We start from the raw sequence: 23,579 nt of genomic DNA on the forward strand, positions 1-23,579 counted from the left end.
GTGTTTTGCAAAGTTATTTTGCACATTTTTGAAAAGCTATTTTCTTCATAATATGTTATAGCTATAAGTTTAAATAATTTATTAGAGAGAAAAGTATTAAGTACTTATAGAATCTCTTCTAAGAATAAAATCTGAAACATAGAAATAGATGTATTCATAAGAGACTGTATTATTTAAATAGTCATCTTAATAGAAACAAATTAAAGGTTTAGTAATAGAAGAATGAGTAAACTATGTCACATCCATTAAAAATGATGGTTATGAAGAATAATGAGCAAACAGAAAATACTTACATTATAGTTCTATATAAAAGAGATTAGAAATGCTCATATGCTCATAAAAATGTTGAAAATATACATAAGAATTACTGAAAGATATATACCAAAAAATTACAGTTATTGGTGGAAAGATTCTGAGAGATTTCTTTTTCATTTTTTTATTTATAAATATTCTGTAGTGTGGTTTTATTATTTTTGAAATTCAAAATACTTTATGAAAAAGAAAAATGAATAGGCATAAAAACATGTTTGGCTTCTATAGATACATCATAACTCTCTGATTGTATGCCTTATGTTAATACCTAACTTGCTACACAGCACTCTTAAGGTGATTTAATCATTAAAGAGACTTAAAAAAAAATCACAAATCATTACTGTTCAGCATTCACAGAAAGGTACTAATAATAACTGCAAAGGCAAAAGCAGAGCATCTGCAACCTAGGGACTAAAATTAGTAATAATGTTGAAGGGAGTTCTACCAAATTATGTTTTCTAGAAGGCAGCCATAGACTCTTCTTGTGTAAGGAAGACTGATCACCTCCATTAGCCTTGAAACAAAAGCAAAGACTTCTGGATGCAGGCATTTAATTATAATGTTTATCTAATCATTCTGTAGCCATTTATATAATTAAGATGGCTTAGAGCATACTTTTCTTTGGGCAGTAAAGGATAGTAGAGGATGTGTTTGGTGAAGAGTATATTTTAAGCCAAACAGTCCAACACTAATTATGGCATTTTATACTGGTGTTTTAAAAAAAGTAGAATAAGTGCAGATACTGCCCATTCTTTTGCCTTTGGATTGTTGAACTTTCCAATCTATGAGCTGGTGGTAGCCACAATTGTAATAACCACAACAATGATGATACCTAACACCTAATTAGTATTTACTTATGCTAGACCCTGTTCTAGGTGCTTTTACCTATATTAACTCATTTTTACCCTCATAATAACTCTATGAGGTCGATTGCTGTCACTATCCCAACTTTAAAAAAACTAAAATATAGAGACGCTAAGTAACTTGTCTAAGGTCACTCAGTTAAGTGCTTGGATTTGACAGATACAGGAACTCTGGCTGGAGAGTCCAAAGTCCAATGTCATAGGCATCAGGCTATTTTATGCACCTAAAGATTTTTTTTTTTTTTGCATTAATATTTCCATCTTATGGCCAGAGTCACTAAACATTGTTTTGGAGATGTGAGTAACAGAAGAGCTTATTCCAAAAGCTTATTGCTTTCTCTAGTTTTTTTTTTTTTTTTTCTTTTCTTTTTTGTAGTTTTAGATGCAAAATATTTGGACTAAGTTCATCAGTATAGGTGAAAAAGAGGAAAGTGGGATTTTTCTCATTATATCTTGACTTATTTATTTAGAATATCTGCTTTTGACATTTTAAGGACATAAAATCTCAGCCAAAGTCCTCTTTGAGCTACCAAGGGTTGGTACAGAGATCTTTTTCAAACTTCCTGTACAAGTGTGCAGCCTCTGAGGACTATCTGCTGAGATTTCAAATATTAGAGGTGTGGACTCAGGAAAGAATGATGATTTGGTTGGCTATACATGATATCTGTGACGTATAAATCTTTTAGGTAAAAAACATATTTTTCCTCCTTGGAATTGATTTATGGAAGAGGAATATTATTAACCAGAGATAGGCCTGACAAGGAGGCATAGGTAACTAATGTCCACCTACAGACCTAACTCTCCAAAAAAAATGTCTCCCCTATGAGCTTGACATTTTTATCCCAAATTTCTTAATACTTTTGGAAAGTCACTGTTGAAATGTAAATACACTCCCAGGAATGGAGTAACACATTACGCCATTGTCCTCACTAATACAGTGCCAGCACATAGGAAAACAGAGACCATAGCCCTGAGAGAATGGTGCACACAGCAAGCAAAGTGAATGGAGAAGTGATACTAGCCCGGTGGCCAGGTTTACGTGAGGCTATGAGAAAATAGGAATCTGGAAGTTGGGCAAGGGAGGTGGTGGTGGTGTAGTTGTCATGATGTGAAGGCAGGGCTGCAGGATGTTTTGGGGGGAATATCTTAAAGGAGAGGGGTCCTGAAAGGGGAAGCTGAGAAGACCATACATTAATGGTATATTACTTAATTTATTCTGGAGCCATCTCACTCTTCTGGCTATGCTAATGGAGATGGCACAGTTACATCTAGATGAAGCATATTATAGAGAAAAAAGCAGAAGTTTCAGGGTCAAGAAGACCTGGATTCAAATCTAATCACTATGGCCTTGGATGAGTTATCAAACACTTAGTTTCCTCCATCTATGAAATGTAGAAATCAAACTACTAAACTAGAAAACAAAGTGCCTTCTGCCATGCATATGGTAGCTGTATGCATATCATATCTATATGCATAAATATACAGTAGCTAAAGAAAGCATATATATGTATGTATACACACACACATACATTTATACGTAGATGTATTCATGCATCTACTACAGTGCTATCTTTCTCCCTTATTATGTTACTTCTGCAAGAAACTTGTCATATAGTCTCTATTTTACATTTTAGTTTCCTTTTATCATATGTAAATTTACTTTCACCTAATTTTCAGAATATTCAAATAATTTTCTATTAAACTATGGTGTTGGGCCTTTTTCTTCTGAGGTACATTAGCAAAATGACCAACTTGAAGAATTTTTTTTTAATGTATTTATTTAATTTATTTATTTTTGGCTGTGTTGGGTCTTTATTGCTGTGCATGGTCTTTCTCTAATTGCAGAGAGCAGGGGCTACTCTTCGTTGTGGTGCACGGGCTTCTCATTGCGGTGACTTCTCTTGTTGCGGAGCATGGGCTCTAGGCACGCGAGCTTCAGTAGTTGCAGCACGTGGGCTCAGTAGTTGTGGCGCCTGTGTTTAGTTGCTCAGCAGCATGTGGGATCTTCCCAGACCAGGGCTCAAACCCGTGTCCCCTGCATTAGCAGGCAGATTCTCAACCACTGCGCCACCAGGGAAGCCCTAACTTGGAGAATTTTAATCATTAGCTACCTGAAAAGTATTGGTGCTTGATACAGCAGATTCAGGCAATATATTACTAATCTACTTTAACAAGAAAGAAACTATTGCTTCTAATGAATGATATTAACTGTTTTCTTTTCGGCAGCATTACTAGGCAATAGCTAACTATGCTATCGTTATTTGAATTCATGACAAGGCTGGGTAACGAGTTGAGGCAGTTATTCTGTATGATCAGATGATTTAAGCCTGAACAGAACATAAATGTATATACCTATGCAAATATCTAAAATAATTATTCTGATCTCTGTAGCAGTTTAAATACTTGTTATGATTCTAAAAAGGGGACTTTAGGGAGCATATGCCAGTTTCAAAAACCAGTCACATGTTCACACGGCTCTAAGTTAGGGATCCCTGACCAATGAATTGGACACCATCTGTCAGCAGGACCTTGAAGTTTTAGCTGGCAGATCTTGGAGCAGCTTTCCAAGCCGTTTGCTGCTTCCTCACTCCCACATGCTTAGTTAGCTGGGATTCCCAGTTGGGAAGCGAAGGCAGGTAGCATTTTGACCCTCCCCTCACCACCTTCAGTATACTTTATTCTCAGAACCATCCGCAGAGATTTAAAAGCATCGGGAATATAAAAAATATCTCTTCCTCACAAGGTTGGAGGCCTTGGACCTTACCTTGAAAAGATTTATTTTTACATTTTTTCAAATTATGACAACTTACGTAGAAAAGTATGGCAGATACCTGTTCTTTAAAAAAAAATTTTTTTTTGCAATATTTGTTACATAACAAGTGTGTAAGAATAAAGTGGTTGATGTGTATTTGTTTTCTGATTATACTTTGGAACACAGGTATAAATGTCTTGGTTTCTGGATTAAATCTGTACCCTGTCATCTCCTAACCTACTAGATCTTTTTTGGAATAATAAAATGCATATCACTGGGGCCAGTATCCACAGTTCTAGAATATTCTTAGCCATCTGGTTCTGTTACAGAGTAAAGTTAGACTGGAAATAAGACAATGTTAGTAAAGGAAGCTTCCTTTGCCCACCCCACCTTCCATGGGCTCCATTTTTTGGTGTGCACAACATAGTGATTTAATGATATATATGTATATTGTGAAATGATCATCCCAATAAGTTTAATAATAACATCCATCACCACACATAGTTAATATTTTTCTTGTGATGAGAACTTTTAAGATCTACTCTGTTAGCAACTTTCAAATATACAATATAGTGTTGTTAACAATAGTCACCATGTGGTCCATTACATCCCCAGAACTTATTTATCTTATAACTAGAAGTTTGTACCTTTTGTTCACCTTCACCCATTTCACCTTTATTCTTGATGAATATTTGACTAGCTATAGAATTCTGGATTGCCAAGTGTTTTCTTATAGCCCGTTAATGACCTCATTCCATTGGTTTCAATTTTAGCTCAGGAGAAGTCATTGTCAATCCTACTGTTGCTCTTTAAAAACAATGTCTTTTTCCCTAGATGTTGTTAAGATTTTCTCTTTATCTTTGGCTTTCTTCAGTTTCAGTATATTTGAGCATATCCTTTTTTTTTCTTCTAGTTTAATTGAGATATCATTGACATATAGCACTGTATAAGTTTAAGGTGTACAGCATGGTTGTTTGACTTAAATGCATAATGAAATGATTACCACAATGACTTAGTGAACATTCATCATCCTGTATAGATACCAAATTAAAGAAATAGAACAAAAGTTTTTTTCCTTGTGATGAGAACTCTTAGGATTTACTCTCTTACCTTTCATATATTATATACAACAGTGTTAATTATATTTATCATGTTGTACATTAAATCTGTGGTACTTATTTATCTTACAGCTGGAATTTTGTACCTTTTGACTGCCTTCATCATCCCCACCCCCTGCCTCTGGTGACCACAAATCTGATCTCTTTTTCATGAGTTTGTTTGTTTTGAAGTATAATTGACCTACAATGCTATATTAGTTCCTGGTACAAAACATAGTGATTCAATATTTCTATACATTTCAAAATGATCACCATGATAATCTAGTTACCATCTGTCCTCATACAAAGATATTATGTAATTATTGACTATATTCCCCACACTGTACATTTCATACCTGTGACTCATTTATTTTGTAACTGAAAGTTTGTACCTCTTAATCTCCCTCACCTATTTCTCTCCTCCTCTCACTCCTCTCCCCTCTTGGCAACAACCTGTGTGTTCTCTGTATCTATGACTCTGTTTCTGTTTTGTTATGTTTGTTCATTTGTTTTATTCTTTAGATTCCACATATAAATGAAATCATACAGTATTTGTCTTTGTCTAACCTATTTCACTTAGCATAATACCCTCTGGGTCCATGCATATTGTCACAAATGGCAAGATTTCATTGTTTTGTATGGTTAATATTCCATTGTGTGTGTGGTGTGTGTGTGTGTGTGTGTGTATATATATATATATATATATATATATACACACACACATTATCCATTCATCTATTAGTCACCACTTAGGTTGCTTCCATATCTATTCACCTATTAATTGCCACTTAGGTTGCTTCCATATCTTGGCTATTTTAAATAATGCTGCAATGAATACAGGGGTGCATTTTTTTAAAATTAGTGTTTTCATTTTCTTTGAATACATACCCAGAAGTAGAATTGCTGGATCATATTGTAGTTCTATTTTTTTTCCATCTCATTACTTTAATCATTTTGTCAAAATAATCTGAACATGCATAAATACTTGACTTGTTATAAGAATGTGTAGCATAAAAGTCCCTGAGACACATCCAAGAATGACTTGAAATGTATTCAGTACAATTATTCATCATACTAATTGCCAAGGACTTGGCTCCCTTCCTTGATATTTAAGGTATGTGACTAAAAAAAGATATATAATATATATTATATAATATTCATAATTATACATTATATATAAATATATGTATGTTTATTAATGCTAAATCAGAGTCTCCCTCTCCAATGCCTGGTTTTTCTGCCACTTTACTGATGCTGTGTATGAAGTCATTTCCAGACTGTAAGGAATTTACCGAGGTAAATTAGTTCTTTAAGCCCTAGGGTGCCAGTTAGTAGAATGATGGCAGTGGAACTAGAGGTCCCAAGAGAAGATGTTGTCCAACCCCCTCATTTTGCAGTTCAAGTGACAGAGGCTCAAAAGGTTTGCGACTTGCACACGTACGGCTGGTTCTGCCACTATTACTGTAACCTTAGGCAAGTCCTTAACTGGATCTAGACTTCTGCTCCCTCCTCTGTAAAATGGATTGGTGATTGTCACAGCTAACATCTTCCAGGTGCTTCCTGTGTGCCCGACACTGTCCGGAGTACTTTAAGTGTCTTTTCTAATTCTCCCAACACCTCCATAAATTATATATGATTACCTTCAATTAGAGATGAGAATATCAAAGCACAGACATCTTAAATAATTTGCCTGAGATAAGACAATTAGGAAATGTCACAAAGCTGGTCTAGTAACCCAGGAATAACTGCCTCCAAAATTCTCAAATTCCAATTCTTAAATCCCTGCTAAGAAAACCCCGTCAGATAGGTTCTCAAATTCCTTATATCTCTAAAAGTCTAGAGCAGAGTTAACAAACTATGGCTCATGGGCCAAATCCAGGCACCACCTTTGCTTACAGAAGTAGTTCTATTTCTAACTTTTTGAGGAATCTCTATATAGTTTTCCATAGTGGCTGTATTTACATCCCTGTCAATAGAGCATGTGGATTTCCTTTTCTCCACATTCTCACCAATGCTTGTTATTTGTTGTGTTTTTGATAATAGCCATTCTGACAGATGTGAGGTGATATCTCACTGTGGTTTTAGTTTGCATTACTCTGGTGATGTTGAGCATCTTTTCATGTGCCTGCTGACCATCTGTACATCTTCTTTGGAAAAATATCTATTCATGTGCTCTGCCTATTTTTTAGTTGGGTTGTTTGTTTGTTTGATGTTGAGTTGTATGAGTTCCTTGTATATTTTGGATATTAACCCCTTATTGGATATATCATTTGCAAATATCTTTTCCCATTCAGTAGGTGGCCTTTTCATTTTGTTGATAGTTCCTTTGCTGTGCAAAAGTTTTTTTAGTTTGATGTAGTCCCATTTGTTTATTTTTGTTTTCGTTTCCCTTGCCTGAGGAGACAGATCCAAAAAATTTGCTAAGACCAATATCTAAGAGTGTAATACCTAAGTTTTCATCTAGAATTTTTATGGTTTCAGGTCTTACATATAAGTCTTTAATCCATTTTGAGTTTATTTTTTATATGGTGTCAGAAACCAGCTCAGTTTGATTCCTTTGTATGTAGCTGTCCAGTTTTCCCAATACCATTATTGAAGAGGCTGTCTTTTCCCCATTGCATATTCTTGCCTCCTTTGTAATAGATTAATATAAGTGTGGGTTAATTTCTGGGCTCTCTACTCTGTTCCATTGATCTATGTTTCTGTTTTTGTGCCAGTACCATACCATTTTGATTATTGTAGCTTTGTAGTATAGTTTGAAATCAGGACGCGTGATAACTCTAGTTTTGTTGTTCTTTCTTAAGACTGTTTTAGCTATTCAGGGTCTTTTGGGTTTCCATACAAATTTTAGAATTATTTGTTCTAGTTCTGTGGGAAATTCCATTGGTATTTTGATAACGATTGCATTAAATCTGTAGATTGCCTTGGGTAGTATGGTCATTTTAACAGTATTACTTTTTCCAGTCCCTAAACCTGGTACATATTTTCATCTTTTTTGTGTTGTCTTCAATTTCTTTATTCAGTGTCTTATAGTTTTCTGAGCATAGGTCTTTTACCTCCTCAGTTTGATTTATTCCCAGGAATTTTATTTTTTGATGCAATTGTAAATGGGATTACTTTCTTAATTTCTCTTTCTGATAGTTCTCATTGTTAGTTTGTAGAAATGCAACAGATTTCTGTATATTAATTTTGTATCCTGCAACTTTACTAAATTCATTGATGAGTTCTAGTAGTTTCTTCGTGGTGTCTTTAGAATGTTCCGTGTATAGTATCATGTCATCTGCAAACAGTTACAGTTTAATTTGTTCCTTTCCAATTTGGATTCCTTTTATTTTTTTTCCTGTCTGGTTGCTCTGGCTAGGACTTCTAATACTATGTTGAATGAAAGTGACAAGAGTGGGCAATCTTTTTTTCTTTAATTTTTATTGAAGTATAAATGTTGCTTTACAATGTTGTGTTAGTTTCAACTGCACAGCAAAGTGAATCAGCTATGCGTATACATATATCCCCTCTTTTTGGATATCCTTCCCAGTTAGGTCACCACAGAGCATTGAGTAGAGTTCCCTGTGCTATACAGTAGGTTCTCATTAGTTATCTATTTTATAGTTTACATAGTATCAATAGTGTATATATGTCAATCCCAATCTCCCAATTCATCCCATCCCCTCCCTTCCTCCTTGGTATACATACATTTGTTCTCTACGTCTACGTCTCTATTTCTGCTTTGTAAACAAGATCGTCTATACCATTTTTTTCAGATTCCACATATATGTGTTAATATACGATATTTGTTCTTCTCTTTCTGACTTACTTCAAGGAGTGGGCATTCTTGTTTTATTCCTGATCTTAGAGGAAATGCTTTTAACTTTTCATCATTGAATATGATGTTAGCTGTGGGCTTGTCACATAGTCTTTATTTTGTTAGGGTGTGTTCCCTATGGGCTGCATTTTAAGAAGAGTACAGACCAGAAATCCTATGCCCTACTAGAGACTTTCCATGGTACCAGCCTGCTACAGAGCTTTACTTTCTTATTTTTAAATGGGGACAAAAATACCTGTCCTAGCAGTCATAAGAATGATTTGTAAATTTAATGCGATTATATCAAAGTACTTTATAACTCATAACATAAACTTATATACTGTATTGAGCATCTACTAAATTCTAGGAATAGTACTGGAAACTTTGCATATGTTATGGTGCCTCTTTTAAGGCTCAACATGATCCTGCACAGTTGTTATAATTACATTTGATGTATAATGAGTTAATAGAAGCTCAAAGAGGTTGTGTGATTTTTCAGAGGTCAAATAGGCCTAAAGGGGCAGAGTCAAGATTCAGCTCAATATTACTTCCAAATAGAGACTTTGCTTTTCCTTGTACTCAGAACTAAAGCAACAGCATTATTTAATGTCCTTAAGAATGGTAGGTGGCATTAAGAAAGGAGGAAAAATCACTGAATAATCTACCCCGTAAGCAAAGCTGGCAAAGAAAACTTCCTGATAAAATCAATGCTTATATTTTAGAGCAGACCACCTGAAAACCCCTGGGCTTCAGACATTTTGAAAATAGTTTTTATGTATTTGACTGTAAAGTAAAAAGGGAAAATATAGATGTTTTAGATGCAAAAGGAATATGGTATGCCATCCCAACCAGATTCAAGCTTATATTTTTCATTAGTTTTATTCTGCTCTTATTGTCAAATCACAAATGATGAAACAGGAAAAACATAAGGGCTTCATTTGCTTTGGGATAACAGATGGGAAACAACAGAAAATTCTTTTCAGAAATGCAGAAAAATAATTTTCTTCATAATAGCTAATATGCCTTCTTTAGGCATTAAGATACATTTCTGTTTATAATCTTAAGACAGCTATATTTTTACTCTTTATAAAAATCAAATCTCCCAATAATAAACAGGGTATTTCAGTACCCTAATCTTTAAATTCCATCAGTAAAAATGTAGGTATGCACTCCAGTTTCTAACCTCTTAGAACGTTTTGCGCAATAGGTTTTAGTCATGGGAATGAATAATTGCTCAGGAAAGCAGCACCACTTCATGCAATATGATTTGGTAGTCAACATTCTTGTTTTCCAATAAAAGGGAAATTTCATGAATAGAAACATTGGGCTCCTTGAGATTTCACCAGTGAAGAGATTGTTTCTGAGTAGCTTCTGAGCAAATATATCTTAACAGGTTGGTTGCAGATCTGGGGTCTTCATTCCTTATAATAGCACTGCCAGACACAATCATGTTAGCCACTGTGTTTGCACAGTTATGGAGAGTGTCATGATCTACACTTCACCATTAACCTCTCTGCCAAAGGACAGGAATTGGACCCTCGACCGATGAAACTTTGGCATCATATCTTGCATAAATTTCTGCCCTCCAAACCCACGTTCAACTGGTGTAACCAAGGCCATATCTATCTGATTAGCCCATGGTGCCAAATACTCAACTGTCATTCCTAGTTTGATGGCAAGTCCAACCTTTGTCTCATTCTCCCAAATGTCTTTAATTAAGGCCCCTGGGTTCTCATATATATGGATTGACTCCTACTGCAGCCATTGGCTTTACCAACTGTTCCAGCCTAGAAACCATCCTGTGCATTTCAAAGAAAGGATCCTGTCGTAGCTGCTTTTGGAGACTCTACCATAGGGTGACCCAAAGTGACGCTGAGAACAAAATACCCATCTGTTGTATCCAGGTGCAGATAATTGGCCCCAGAGACCAGTGTCTAGAAGTACTCAGCCCCTGAATTGGCCAGGTTGCCATTGAAGATGGATGGGCCAATCTTACAGCTGGACACCATGGAACTGGTTTCCAAGAGCCAAGTTACATGAGTCCTCCAGCAAGATGAAGGGTTTATCCTGATTTCTTCTTCTTCTTTTTAAAAATGTGTTAGTACTTTAATCTTTGAGCAGTGACTAAATTTTCATTTGAAATAATTATTCATTTTCCCAAGTGTAAATCAAAGTAAAGGCATGAGTTATAGCTTTAAAGAATTTATTTTACAATAAGTTAGGTCTTAAGTTTACTTGCCTATTATTCAGATGAGTCAGAAATAGCAGTTTGCTTGGTTTTTGTTGCTTGAGTGGAGTAAGTTAACAGAAGAGCTGGCTAATTTAGTGATTTTGCTAAAATATGCAGATAAATAACTTCAAATATCCATTGATGTGCCCTTTGTTAGTAATATAAATGGGATCAAATGGCTAATAAATGTTTTTGTTCCCAACTTTCTTTCAAATAAAATTCTTCCTTTTAAATAACATTCTGTTATATGTATGCATATATATATATTTATGTTAGATGTATGCTTCATGTATACATCTACTATAATGCTAGTTTTCTCTTATTATATTACTCCTGTAAGAAATTTGGCATATTTTCTTTGTTTTGCATTTTAGTTTCCTTTTGTCATCAATACATTTACCAAATTTTCAGAATATAAAAATATTTTCCCAAATGTTTTCCCTTCAAGCTCCTATGGTGTTGGGCCTTTTTTGTTGTTGTTGTTTGGTTTTTTGAGGTAAAGTAACAGAAAGGTTCATTTGGAGGAATTTCCCATCATGGGAATACACTGCCCCTTACTAGTGAACTGCCTTACAGAAAGACGTTGGCAAGTTCATATATGTATGAGCAGAACAGTAGCAAGACATTTGTAGGCCTGCAAGCCTTGCTTTTTCACCTAATAGTTTTTCATCTAATCCTGGCACAACTGTAAAATTGGAGCCAGAGATTCGGGACAAGATATTGTAGACACAATGGATAGTTTTTGGAGGCTACTATAGATGTAATCTCTAAGCCTCCATTTAGAGGAGGATTCAAGATCAGTGTGGATACTTTAAGTCTTACTTTTTTTTTTTTTAAACAAATAGTCATCTTACTTCAGACTGTAGACATGCTGCCTGGAGCTCTATTGTTAATTTTTTGTCCCTAGACAAGCGTCTGGGTACCTTCGTTAAGTGTGGAAAGGTTATTCACATTAGAATTTGTCCTTGGATCCCAACCTGAAACTCAGAAATCATGTCTTGGAGTGACATGCATGATAACGTAGATTAGGCATCTGTGGTAGCTCACCTCATCTGCCACCTACACTTCCCTTGGTGGATGACAGATCGAGGACCTTTCCTACCACAGTTCTCTACTATGTCCACTAACTCTTCTTGCAAGACCTCTCAGTGACCTGAGTACTTTCCTTTAATGTCATTCCTTGAGACCTGGAGCTACAATTGATCTAGATATGCCTAGATCTGATATTTTCAGTTAATGAAATGAACTGTAAATGAGGGCTGTGTAACCAACATTAATTACAAAAACCAAAGCAACAATGGGATAAAAAAAAAATCTTTCAAAAAATCCTTCAAAGGCTTCCTAGGGTTCCCATTTTAACATTCAAAATACTTACTAGGACCCTCAGTGCTCAGTCCACACAGTCTGGGCCTTGCCTATCTCACGGCCCCACCCCCATCTCTTCCCCCACTCCCCTTCTGCTTCAGCTACGCTAACATTCCTGTGCATGTCTCCCTGACTCAGGCCTTTCTACCTGCTTTTTGCTCTTTAGTCCACCGCCCGCACCACCGTGCCCACACCATTTCTTACTAAGTTTTGTTCATCTTTTAGATCTCAGCTTAAACCTTGTTTTCTTAAAGTTTTCTTTAGGCACCCAGACTCAAGGTGTGGCTCCCCTTTTATTTACATTAGTGACCTAGACGTCTTTATGGTACATTTCACAAATGTATTTATATAATTATGTAATTGACTGTGTAGTATTTCTCTTCTGCATTTAAAGAAAGCCACTAGGATCATGTCTCTTATTTAATACTGCACTTAGCATGGTGTCTTGTGTGGCACTCATTAACTTTTTATTGAATTAATTAAGCATCGTGAATAATGCCTTATGACTAAGCTTTCAGTGAATCCTTTTTTCTGTTATCACACATATAGAACAAAACATCCTGTATCCTCGGTTCCCCTGAAAGCACAGCCTAAGTCAGAGGCTTCCTTGAAGATTAATTGATCTTAAGGAGCAGGAGTAAAGAGCAGTGAGAGAGTGATTGCTACGGACTGAATTGTGTCCCTTCGAAATTCATATTTTAAAGCCCTAACTTCCATTGTGACTGTATTTGGAGATAGTGTCTCAGGAGGTAATCAAGGTTAAATGAGGTCATAAGAGTAGGGCCCAAATCTGATCAATTGTGTCCTTGTAAGGAGAGGAGGAGCTCTCTCATCTCTCTCTGCCATGTAAGGACATAGGGAGAAGGTGGCCATCTGCAAGCCAGAAGAGGGTCTTCAGCAGAACTCAACCACCCTGGTCTGGGACTTGCAGCCTCCAGATCTGTGAGAAAATAAATTTATATTGTTTAAACCACCCAGTCTATGGCATTTTATTATGGCAGCCTGAGTAGACTAAGACAGTGATATAGGGAAGGAGATAAAGCCAGTAAGAAACTGTGTTACCTAGTTGGTCGAAAGTATAGGTGACTGATGCTTGATTTGATAGGATCTCTAAGAAGGCTTATGAAATGCAACTCACAAATGTTTGCCCTGGGGGTGAAAAGGGGAAGCATATATCCAGCAACCTGTATCACCCATTGTTAAGGATGGCAGCAATATAAGAGCAGGAAGAAAGATACATGATGCAGCCTGAAGAAAGGCTTCAAGGGGTTGCACCTGAAAGTGAACAGTTGAAATCTCTGAAGAACTGATCACTGCAGCAGAGGCTAGAAGAAGAGGTATGGCTGATAGGATTCGAAGTGGTACACAAATTATCTGATACATAGACCACCACAAAAGTATCCTGTATTCAATAACCACTAGTAATTAAATTTGTATCATAATTTTTAAGCAATTCATGTTTTTAGTGTTTCTACAATGCTTATTATACATGGAAAAAGAAATGAGGCAGTTTTTACAAACTGAAGTGGAAAAAATTATGGCTGCAAATAAGTGCTAACTCTGACATTATTATAGTGATTCTTACAAATAAAATCTCGAAACATAATTTTTCAAGGTACCAAAAGAAATGATAATGACTATTTAAGCATCGTTTATCTCAGAATCTAGACAAGATGGGTACATTAAGTTAATGACCAAAAAGCAAGTTTAACATGTTTCTTTATCACAGAAGCAGTAAGCTTTGAATTACAGTGAAAATGGCATTGAGGAATAACCTGTTTTAAAAGCTACCAGGGACAGATACTGCTAAAGATGATCACTTTTTGAACATTAGTTGATGACATAAGTTGAAAACAATCCAAATAACTTAAGCATATAATTCTAATCAAGCAGGGTATGATATGTTTCAGAGAAATACTGGAATGGTTTCCCCATGATTGCAAACTTTTGAATTTTTTAAAGAGAGAAAAAAAAAGACAAAACTAGATACAGGAGGGACTTCAAGATAATTTTTACACATTGAAATAAGAAAGTAAATTTAGAGCTGCCACAAGGGGAACCAATTATTTTTTCAAATACATTTTATTGTTATCAAAATAATCCATAAACATCCTGAAAAATGCAAATAGTAAAGAAAGATTATAATTAAAGCACCAGCTCACTGAAAGTGCTTTTAACCTAGATTTGTGTTTATTTTTGGTGGTACCTAAATATCTCTAAATAATAGGCTTATATTACTTTTTCTTGGTTTACCAATATTAAATGTGACTGGTTTACTTTTGTTCTTATGAATATGGATTTAGCTCACTTTCTACTCCCACCTCCAACCTTTCTTCTTGCTCTATCTCTCCTTCCAAAATAATTATATCATATCCTAAGTTTCATCGTTCCCATAACCTTTGTACATAAATAAACAAATAACCACAAGTAACGTATATAAACCTCTATTTCTTGTTCCACGAGTTGTAGATAATTCTCTTTACTTTCTACTTTGTGTTGACCTAAAACAAATAGACTGCCAGTTATTTCTCTAGCAAAAATGGGTTTATTCAGGGTCAGTAAAGAATTGCAATTTGGGATCTGCATCCATGGCAAGCCACGTGCAAGCCCCCTGCAAAAATGAGAGAACTCTTTTATAGAGGGGAAAAGGAAATTGGGAGGGCCGTAGTAACCAAACAGTCCATCATTTTCTATTGGCTGAGTTGTGACAATCTCATTGGATGAGTTCTTGCCGGGAAAGGAGAAGAAGTCTTTCTTCTCCCTATTGGACTCTGCTATTGTCATAGGGCATGAGAGCTTCCCCTCCTGACTCTATTTAGTTGAAGTTTCTGTTTATCAATTTTTTACATTTTCCCCTTTTGATCAAGATCTTTCTCTGAAAGCACTGCTGGTCAAGAGTCAGGTTTTCTGGTTTCAGCGGCTTTTTGGAAGCCTTTTCGTCCTCCTTTCAAGGAAGAACCTTACCTGAGTATAGTGTCCCACGTTGGAAGGAAAGTGCACGAATTTGAAACCTACTGAGGTCACATTTGAGTAACAAGGAGATGTAGGACGAAGAACTCTCAGACATTTTTTATCTAAAGTCCATGTTATCAAGATCACAGACACTGGAGATCATCTGAAGCATATGTCATCATCAAAGGTTTGGTGACAGACATCCAATAGGCCTGGTTTAGATATCTTGGAAAAGATGTCTCATCAGATGTCATCTGCTTCAATTCTGGGAAATCTTTACTTTGAGGTCAACAGATAATGTGCAAGTCCAATTAGGATTTGGTGCTTTCTTTAGGTGTGTCACGTGAACTCGAGTCTATTCCCTGGAGTTTGGTGGCACAAGGGTCAGTTAGCAACACCTGATAGGTGTTCAACCTTTCCAGCAAGGTTGAAGAGAGTCCTTCTGGATGTGTCTTTTCCAATAGACAGAATCTTCAGATTGCAAGGTGTGATGCTCAAGGTCTTTGTCTCTTGAGAGTGCACTATGAAAAGATTGCTCTACTAAAATATTTTTTATTTTTAATAGAAGTAATTAAGCCTTTGCAGTATTGGAATATCGCTCCTTTTATCAGCTGTAAGTCAAAAGAGTTAGGAGCCACATGCATTGGGCATCCAGTGACTATCTCAAAGAGTGAGAGTTTATGTATTCCAAAAGAGGTGGATCTGAGATTTAAAAAGACCAACAGCAATGCTTTTGGCCAAGGTATTTGGAGGGATTCTACAAATTTTGCCAATTGAGTCTTAATAATGCCATTCATGCATTCAACTAAACCAGAGGATTGAGGGTGGTAAGCACAGTGAAAGTGTTGTAAAACCAGCCAAACAGCACAGACTTGTTGAAGTACCTGACTAGTGAAATGCGATGGCTATGAAGTTCAAGAGTTCTCTTACTGGGGATAATCTTTTCCAAAAGAACTTTAGTCACGGAGAGGCAGTAGCTCGTCTGCAAGGGAAAGCTTCAGTCCAGTGTGAAAGCATGCAGACTACGACTAAAACATACTTATATTCATGAGACAGAGGAAATTGTGTGACACCATTTGCAGACCTTGAATGGTCCATTAGGCAGTTTAAAATGTCCAGGAGCAGTAAAAGCAGGCTTCCCTGGGTTGTATTTCAGACAAGCAGGACAAGTAAAGTAGGCACTTTTTGTGGCTTCGTTAGTGTTTCCCTACCAATACTGATTCATGAAGGCTATCATTTTGTCAGTAGACCAAAGATTTAATGCAGGTACAGTGGTGAGGAGTGGGAATTTTAAAGTCTTCAGTAGGGCTTGGTTGTTATTTGGTCCAAACCAGAACTTTCTCTTTTTATCAAACCAACAATTCTTGAATTTCTAATCTTGTTTTTCCTTTTCTGAGGTCAATTGTTGGGCTTCTCTAGCCAGTTTTTCTAAGTTATCATTTGGAGAAATATCCCTTTGGACCATGAAAAGGGTTGGCTGCTGTTGGTTCCTTTAAGGGCAGCATTCCTTGTGAAAATGTAAGCAAGGTAATTTTCCTTAGCTTTCAGAGAGTCAAGTTTAGAATGACCCAGAATATTGATAATAGCTAAAGTGGCAGATAAAAGTAATGCATCCAATAATTCCTGAACATAGGGACCATTTTAAACTTTATTTCCACTGGAAGTAAGGAAGCCATATTGTTCCATAATATTAAAAAATCATGAGCTACTCTGAAAGCATATCTGCTGTGAGTATAAATATTGGCAGTTTTGCCCTTGGTTAAAGTACAAGCCTATGTAAGAGTGTATAATTCAGCCTTTTGGACCAAAGTAGCCAGAGGAAAAGATACTCCCTCAACACTATCAAAGGCAGTTGCAGTAGCATAGCCAGCACAATATTTGCCATTTTTACCTTTAAAGTAAGAACCATCAGTGAACCATGAGAAGTCAGCATTACCAAAATGAATTTCCTGCAGATCATCACGAGGAGTCAGGAGGTGATTCATCAGCATTAAGCAGTTGTGAAAGACCTCATCAAAGACAGAGAAGAGGGCTTCCCTGGTGGCGCAGTGGTTGAGAGTCTGCCTGCTAATGCAGGGGACACGGGTTCGCGTCCTGGTCTGGGAAGATCCCACATGCCGTGGAGCAACTAAGCCCGTGAGCCACAACTACTGAGCCTGCGCGTCTGGAGCCTGTGCTCTGCAAAAAGAGAGGCCACAATAGTGAGAGGCCTGCGCACCGCGATGAAGAGTGGCCCCGCTTGCCGCAACTACAGAAAGCCCTAGCACAGAAACGAAGACCCAACATAGCAATCAATCAATAAATAAATCTTTAAAAAAAAAAAAAAGACAGAGAAGAAAAGAGTAACAGGGTTAAGGTTATTAGAACATAAAAGAAGAGGAGTTAACAGAAGGACTTCATAGGAGATGAGGTAGCCAACTGAGAAATGTTGAGTGGATTGAGAAGTCAAGAGGGCTTCTACTGCATGAGGTACAAAAATTGTTAAAGGGGCTCCCACAACATTTTTCTCAGTGGCCTTAACCAAAAGAGTGGTGTTAGTAATGGCTCTAAGGCAAGGGGGGTTGTCCTCTTGCCACAGGATCCAGTTACTAGCTAAAGTACCCAAGGGGTCAATGGTGGTCCCATTGACCTGTTTTTAGATGAGTACCCTAAAGTCATTCCCTTCCCTTTCACATACACAAAGGAAAAGGGAATCTGAGAATAGGGATGCCCGAGGGCAGGTGGGTTTATCAAACTCTCCTTTAAGTACTAGAATATTGTATCATCTTATTCTTCCCATAAAATTGGGTCAGGGTTGTTATTTATCAAAAAATACAGAGGTTTGGCCATAAGAGAGAAATTGGAATCCAATTTCAGCAGTAACCAGCTAGCCGGAGAAAACGTTGCAGTTGGTGCATAGTTTTGGGTTTTGGGAAACTTAGGACACCATGAAGCCTATCTAAATTTAGGTGTAACCCTCGTTCTGATATCAGATGCCCCAAATATCAAACTTGGGCTTGGGAAAACTGCAATTTTCCTTGGCGACCTAATGTCCCTTTAAGGCTAAAAGCTTTAGCAGATGGATGCTGTCTTCCTGTGAGGAGGCTTGAGACAGAGAGCAAAGAAGCAAGTTATCCATATATTACAACAAAGCAGAACCCCCAGGGAACTTTATGTCAACCAGATCAGCCTTCAGAATTTGTGAGAAATAAAAAGGACTCTCAGTAAAACCCTGAGGCATTACCGTCCAGGTGAATTGTTTTTCTTCCCAAGTAAAGGCAAAAAGGTATTGGCTAGCTTCAACTGGAATACCAAAGAGTGCACCACATAAATCAATTAGAGTAAAGAATTTATTTCCAATGGGAATGGATGTTAGCATCATATGAGGGTTAGAAATGACAGGGTGTCAGGGGATAACAATATTGTTTATTGCTTGGAGGTCCTAGACAGGCCTCCACCCTTTTTACCAAAGGGAGTTATTGTTGTAATTTTGTGTAAAACTTGTCTTTCCCCTTGCCTCAACTCTTTTTTCTTTTGTGAATAAATAAAGCTTTGTTCTTACTTAAGGAATAAACTCTCAACCCCCACCCCCCAAAATAGGAGTATCATAGGACCTAATACAAGGGATAATGCAGCCTTGAGCCTTGTAAGCTTTTATTATGGGCTTTATAACTTGAAGGACTTCTTTACTTATAGGCTATTGATTAATTCCAGGAAGAAGTTTTGAAGGATGTGTTTGAATCTTGATGAAAGCTGTGCTATGAATTTTGCCAATATTAGCTGGAGGTTTTCTCCATGAGGAGGGTGGTAGCAGATTCAACAGAGAAAAATGATCAGTGTTTCCTGAATTCAACTCTAGTACCATCAGAGACAAAGCAAATAAAAGATGTCAAAGGGTCATTTAATTCACCTGGTTGGCTGCTTTAATGACTACTGTGAAGTTCTAGAATTATTTACTCCTTTCGGGAGAAAGAAATTCTGGCATGATACTTCTCTAAGAAGTCTCAGCCTAACAAATGCTTAGAGGTAGAAGAACTAAGGAGAAAAGGGTGTGTATCTCTCAAAGAGCCTAAACAAAAGGGAACAGGTTTAGAGACAGGAACCTCTTGAGATTCATTAGAGATCCCCACTATTTGGACTGTTTTAGTACACTGAGGCAGGGGCCACTTTGTTGTAGTGGGGCTGAGCACCAAGAGTGTGGCTCTGTTGTCAGTTAGGACTGGAAGAATTTCATCCCCAATCTGGAGAAATGTTTCTCTAAGCCAGTTAATAAGAAGATTGCCAAGAGACCCTGTAGTTCTTTGGAGCCATGTCATTGAGAACTGAGAAGACATTGAAAAGCCATGCCATTGAGAATTGAGAGGACATTGGTTAGAGGGCTGAAGGTACATTTGTAACAATCTCCTTTCCGATGTTCTGGCTCTTTGTAATAATAGCAGAAACTAGGAGGGTTTTGGTTTCATTTAATGGGCTTAATTTGCTGGAGTTGAAGATTAAGAATTTTAGTGGTCTTCCTTTTAGGTGACTCCTCTAGAGTGTGAGAGAGCTGGTTTGCCAGATTAACTAAATCTAGAGTGAACACAATTTCCCATTCCATCCTATTTAGTGGGCTGATCCAGGTTCAACCCACTAAAAAACATAGAGTTAAAAGCTGCCTTGGTGAAACAACATCTGAAGGAAGACCAGAATTTTCTTTAAAAATAATCTGAAGTTGATTGTAATAGTAATGAACAGATTCATCAGAATTTTGTGTATAAGTCTGAATTTTGTTCCAATCAATAGGCTTTGGAAAAGCCCTAGGAATTGCCCTATGAAGACACCTAGCAATTTTCTGAGCCTGGTCATATAATAAGTTAGTGCGTGGGTCTCTGGTTGTAATTCTAGAGATCTTTTAAGATTTTCTCAATTAGCATTTTTCATCCAATGCTGAACCTGGCCTTCGCTGACAAGTATATGAACTAGCTGATATGTCAGAGAAACCCAGTTGATAAATTTGACTGACTATATTAAATCCCTCAGCAAATCTGTGAGAATCTTCATTTACTCTGGGAAAATCTTTGACTATGGCTGGCAGTTCACCTTTAATCCAGGGAGTATAAGAAATTAAGGGTTTAGCCTCTGGATCCTCAAAAGGCTTAATTTTAAGGGACAAGTTCAGAGGAAAAGGGAGTGGAGAGTTTCAGAGAAAAAGGGAACTTCAGCGAGAGAATTAGTATGGGGGAACTGAGGGTATAGAGGAGCTGTATATGGCACAGAAGGAAAGGAGGAAGATAGCACCAGAGGCAAGGCCTGAGATAAAGAAGCCAAAGAAGAAGAGCATGAGGCTTAGGAAGCCATTTTATCTTTCTTTCTTTGTTTGCCTCAGTAAAACTTAAAGTCCTATTTTGCAGAGAGGCAGTTTTAGGCTCTTGATAACATTTGGAAGCCTCAAATTACCAATTGAAATATGCATTCCATTCAGTTTTGGAAATTTTAGAGCTATGGTTGTCCAATTCAGCTTTAAGAAAAGTTAAGATTGGGGATATCAAAAGTTCCTCATAATGGCCATTGATACTATAAATTGCCTTTGATTGGGTCAATCCATTTAGTTAGAAATGTGCCTGAGGAAGAATCATGGTTTTCAAACAAAAATTGGCCAGGGTCCCTGTAAGAGGGGTACCCTCAAAATATTTAGATAACTGGGATCCCATTTCTTGGAGGGTTTTCTCTAGAGTAAGAGAATAATTTTCAAGCAGCTCAAATAGCTGAAATAGCTTAAACAGCCCAAATAACCTGCAGGCCTAATACCAGCCAGTTCTAAGGGAACAGTCTGGTCCCAGAGGAGCCAGGCCAAAAGCTGCTCAGCACAGTTCCAATATAACAGCCCCTATTCGAAATGGAATTGGGCCAAAGGCTGAACCGGCACAGTTCCAATGAAACATCCCCTGTTCCTGAAGAAATGGGCCAAAGGCTAGCCAGTTCCAGGAGGAACAGCTCCTGTTCCAAAAGGAATGGGCCGAAGGCTAGCCAGTTCCAGCTGGAACAGTCTGATTTCAAAATCATACCAAGGTGCCAAATGAATACTCGCATACAGAACAAGGCCTTAACCAGAAAGGAAGAAACCTTAAAATAGATCCTGAATAAAACCTGGAGAGCTTCAAAATGCAAAGTGGATGGAAGCTCAGATCCAGGAGAAAGACTAACCCTCAAAATCCAGGGTTGATGAGAAAAGCAGTGAGCAACAAGGGCTCAATGTTGGTACCACACCTGTTTGCTCACCAGCCTCAGAGTTGTTGGGGGTTTTCTGGGGATCCTCATAAGGGCCATCAAATTGTTGACCTAAAACAAATAGACTGCCAGTTATTTCTCTAGCAAAACAAAACAAAACAAGGGGGGTTGTTATTCAGGATCTGCAAAGAATTTCAATTTGGGATCAGCAAGCATAACAACGTGCAAGCCCCCTGCAAAAATGGAGAGAAGAACTCTTCCAGAGGGGGAAAGGGAGTTGGGAGGGCCATAGTAACCAAACAGTCCATGGCTTTTCATTGGCTGAATTGTGACAGCCTCTCACTGGATGAACTCTTGCCAAGAAAGAAGAGGAAGTCTTTCTTCTTCCTACGGGGCTCTGCTATTGTCTTGGGGCATGTGGCTCCCCCATCTGGTCTCCCAACTCTATTTACATGAGGTTTCCGTTTATTAATTTTTTACACTTTAAGAAGAGATAAATAATTCTACCTTTCCTTCCAATTCTCTGTTCTTCCTTCTATCTCCCTACCCCTGATTCTATTGTAGTGGTTGTTAACATATCTTTTATTCTCTAACCGTAGTTAAGTGTTAAACAATTTGCCTAAAGATTGATTCTAAAAAACTTTTTTAAAACCACATTTTAAAAACCTTTACATAGTTATAGCTATTTAAATATTTCTCACTCTAGAGTCAAGTAGTGTGCATAGGTTACATTTTCTTCTCTCTGGCTCTAGTATCATGACTCCTATGGCATTCAGAAAACAATGTTCTTCCAGAATGGTAGCATAAGGGACTCTAAGGACCCTCTCGCTGGTGAAACAACTTTACTGGTGAAAATCATTTTAGAAAGCAATAATAGAAAGTCTCTGGAAATTGTTTTAAGAGCAGATAGCACTTATATGTGGAATCTAAAAAAAATGGTACAATGAACATATTTACAAAACAGAAACAGACTCACAGACTTCAAAAACATACTTATGGGGACTTCCCTGGTGGTGCAGTGGTTAAGACTCTGTGCTCCCAGTGTGGGGGGCCTGGGTTTGATCCCTGGTCCAGGAACTAGATCCCACACGCATGCCACAACTAGGAGTTCGCATGCAGCAACTAAGGAGCTGGTGAGCCACAACTAAGGAGCCCATGTGCCGCAACTAAGAAGTCAGCAAGCCGCAACTAAGGAGTCCGCGAGCTGCAACTAAGGAGCCCACCTGCCACAACTAAGACCCAATGCAACAAATTAATTAATTAATTAAAAAAAAAAATCTCCCTGACCTACCTCACACCTGAAGTTCCTTTAATAGGAAACTACATTAAAAAAAAAAAAAAAAAGAAAGAAAAGAAAGAAAACAAACTTATGGTTACCAAAGGGAAAGGTGGGGGGGAGGGATAAATTAGGAATTTGGAATTAACATATACACACTACTGTATATAAAATAATCAACAAGGACCTATTGTATAGCACAGGGAACTCTACTCAATCCAGTATTCTGTAATAACCTATATGGGAAAAGAATCTGAAAAAGAAGAGATATATGTATATGTATAACTAAATCACTTTGCTGTACACCTGAAACTAACACAACATTGTAAATCAACTATACTCCTGTATAAAATAAAAATTAAACTAAATTTTTTAAAAAATGGAAGTTTTGGTGAAAAGCAATTAAGAGGAGGTAGGTAGCTTTATGAGAGACACAGGCTAAACAATAGGCCAGCTACTATACCAGAGAGAACCAGGAAAAGAGACAGCTAAGGATAGTCCTCTTGGGGCCAGAAGAACCTCAAACAATGACCTCAACTGCAAAGGAGCTAGAGTTTAATTGCATCATACCACCAGAGCATTTTATGCCCCAGGTTTCTGTCAAAAACAATAGCGCAATCAGCGAGCAATTAATGGAGCCTAATAACTGAATGTATGTGTTAAGCTGTACAGCAACCACTAAGAAAATAACTAAAAATATATATAGTGAAGAATAAAAACCCAACAGTGTTCTTAACATCATGGTAA

General features: G+C 37.3%; 1 protein-coding gene and 1 pseudogene across 2 annotated transcripts in view; one reads left to right on the forward strand and one right to left on the reverse strand.

The window, feature by feature from the left end:
• Positions 1–23,579, forward strand: part of SLC4A10 (solute carrier family 4 member 10) — a 222,397-nt gene that overhangs the window by 147,859 nt on the left and 50,959 nt on the right. The window lies entirely within an intron of this gene.
• LOC133076097 (ribulose-phosphate 3-epimerase-like) lies at positions 10,163–10,832 on the reverse strand (annotated as a pseudogene).

The sequence above is a fragment of the Eubalaena glacialis genome, chromosome 1 (genome assembly GCF_028564815.1).
Source record: "Eubalaena glacialis isolate mEubGla1 chromosome 1, mEubGla1.1.hap2.+ XY, whole genome shotgun sequence".
Lineage (NCBI taxonomy): Eukaryota > Metazoa > Chordata > Mammalia > Artiodactyla > Balaenidae > Eubalaena > Eubalaena glacialis.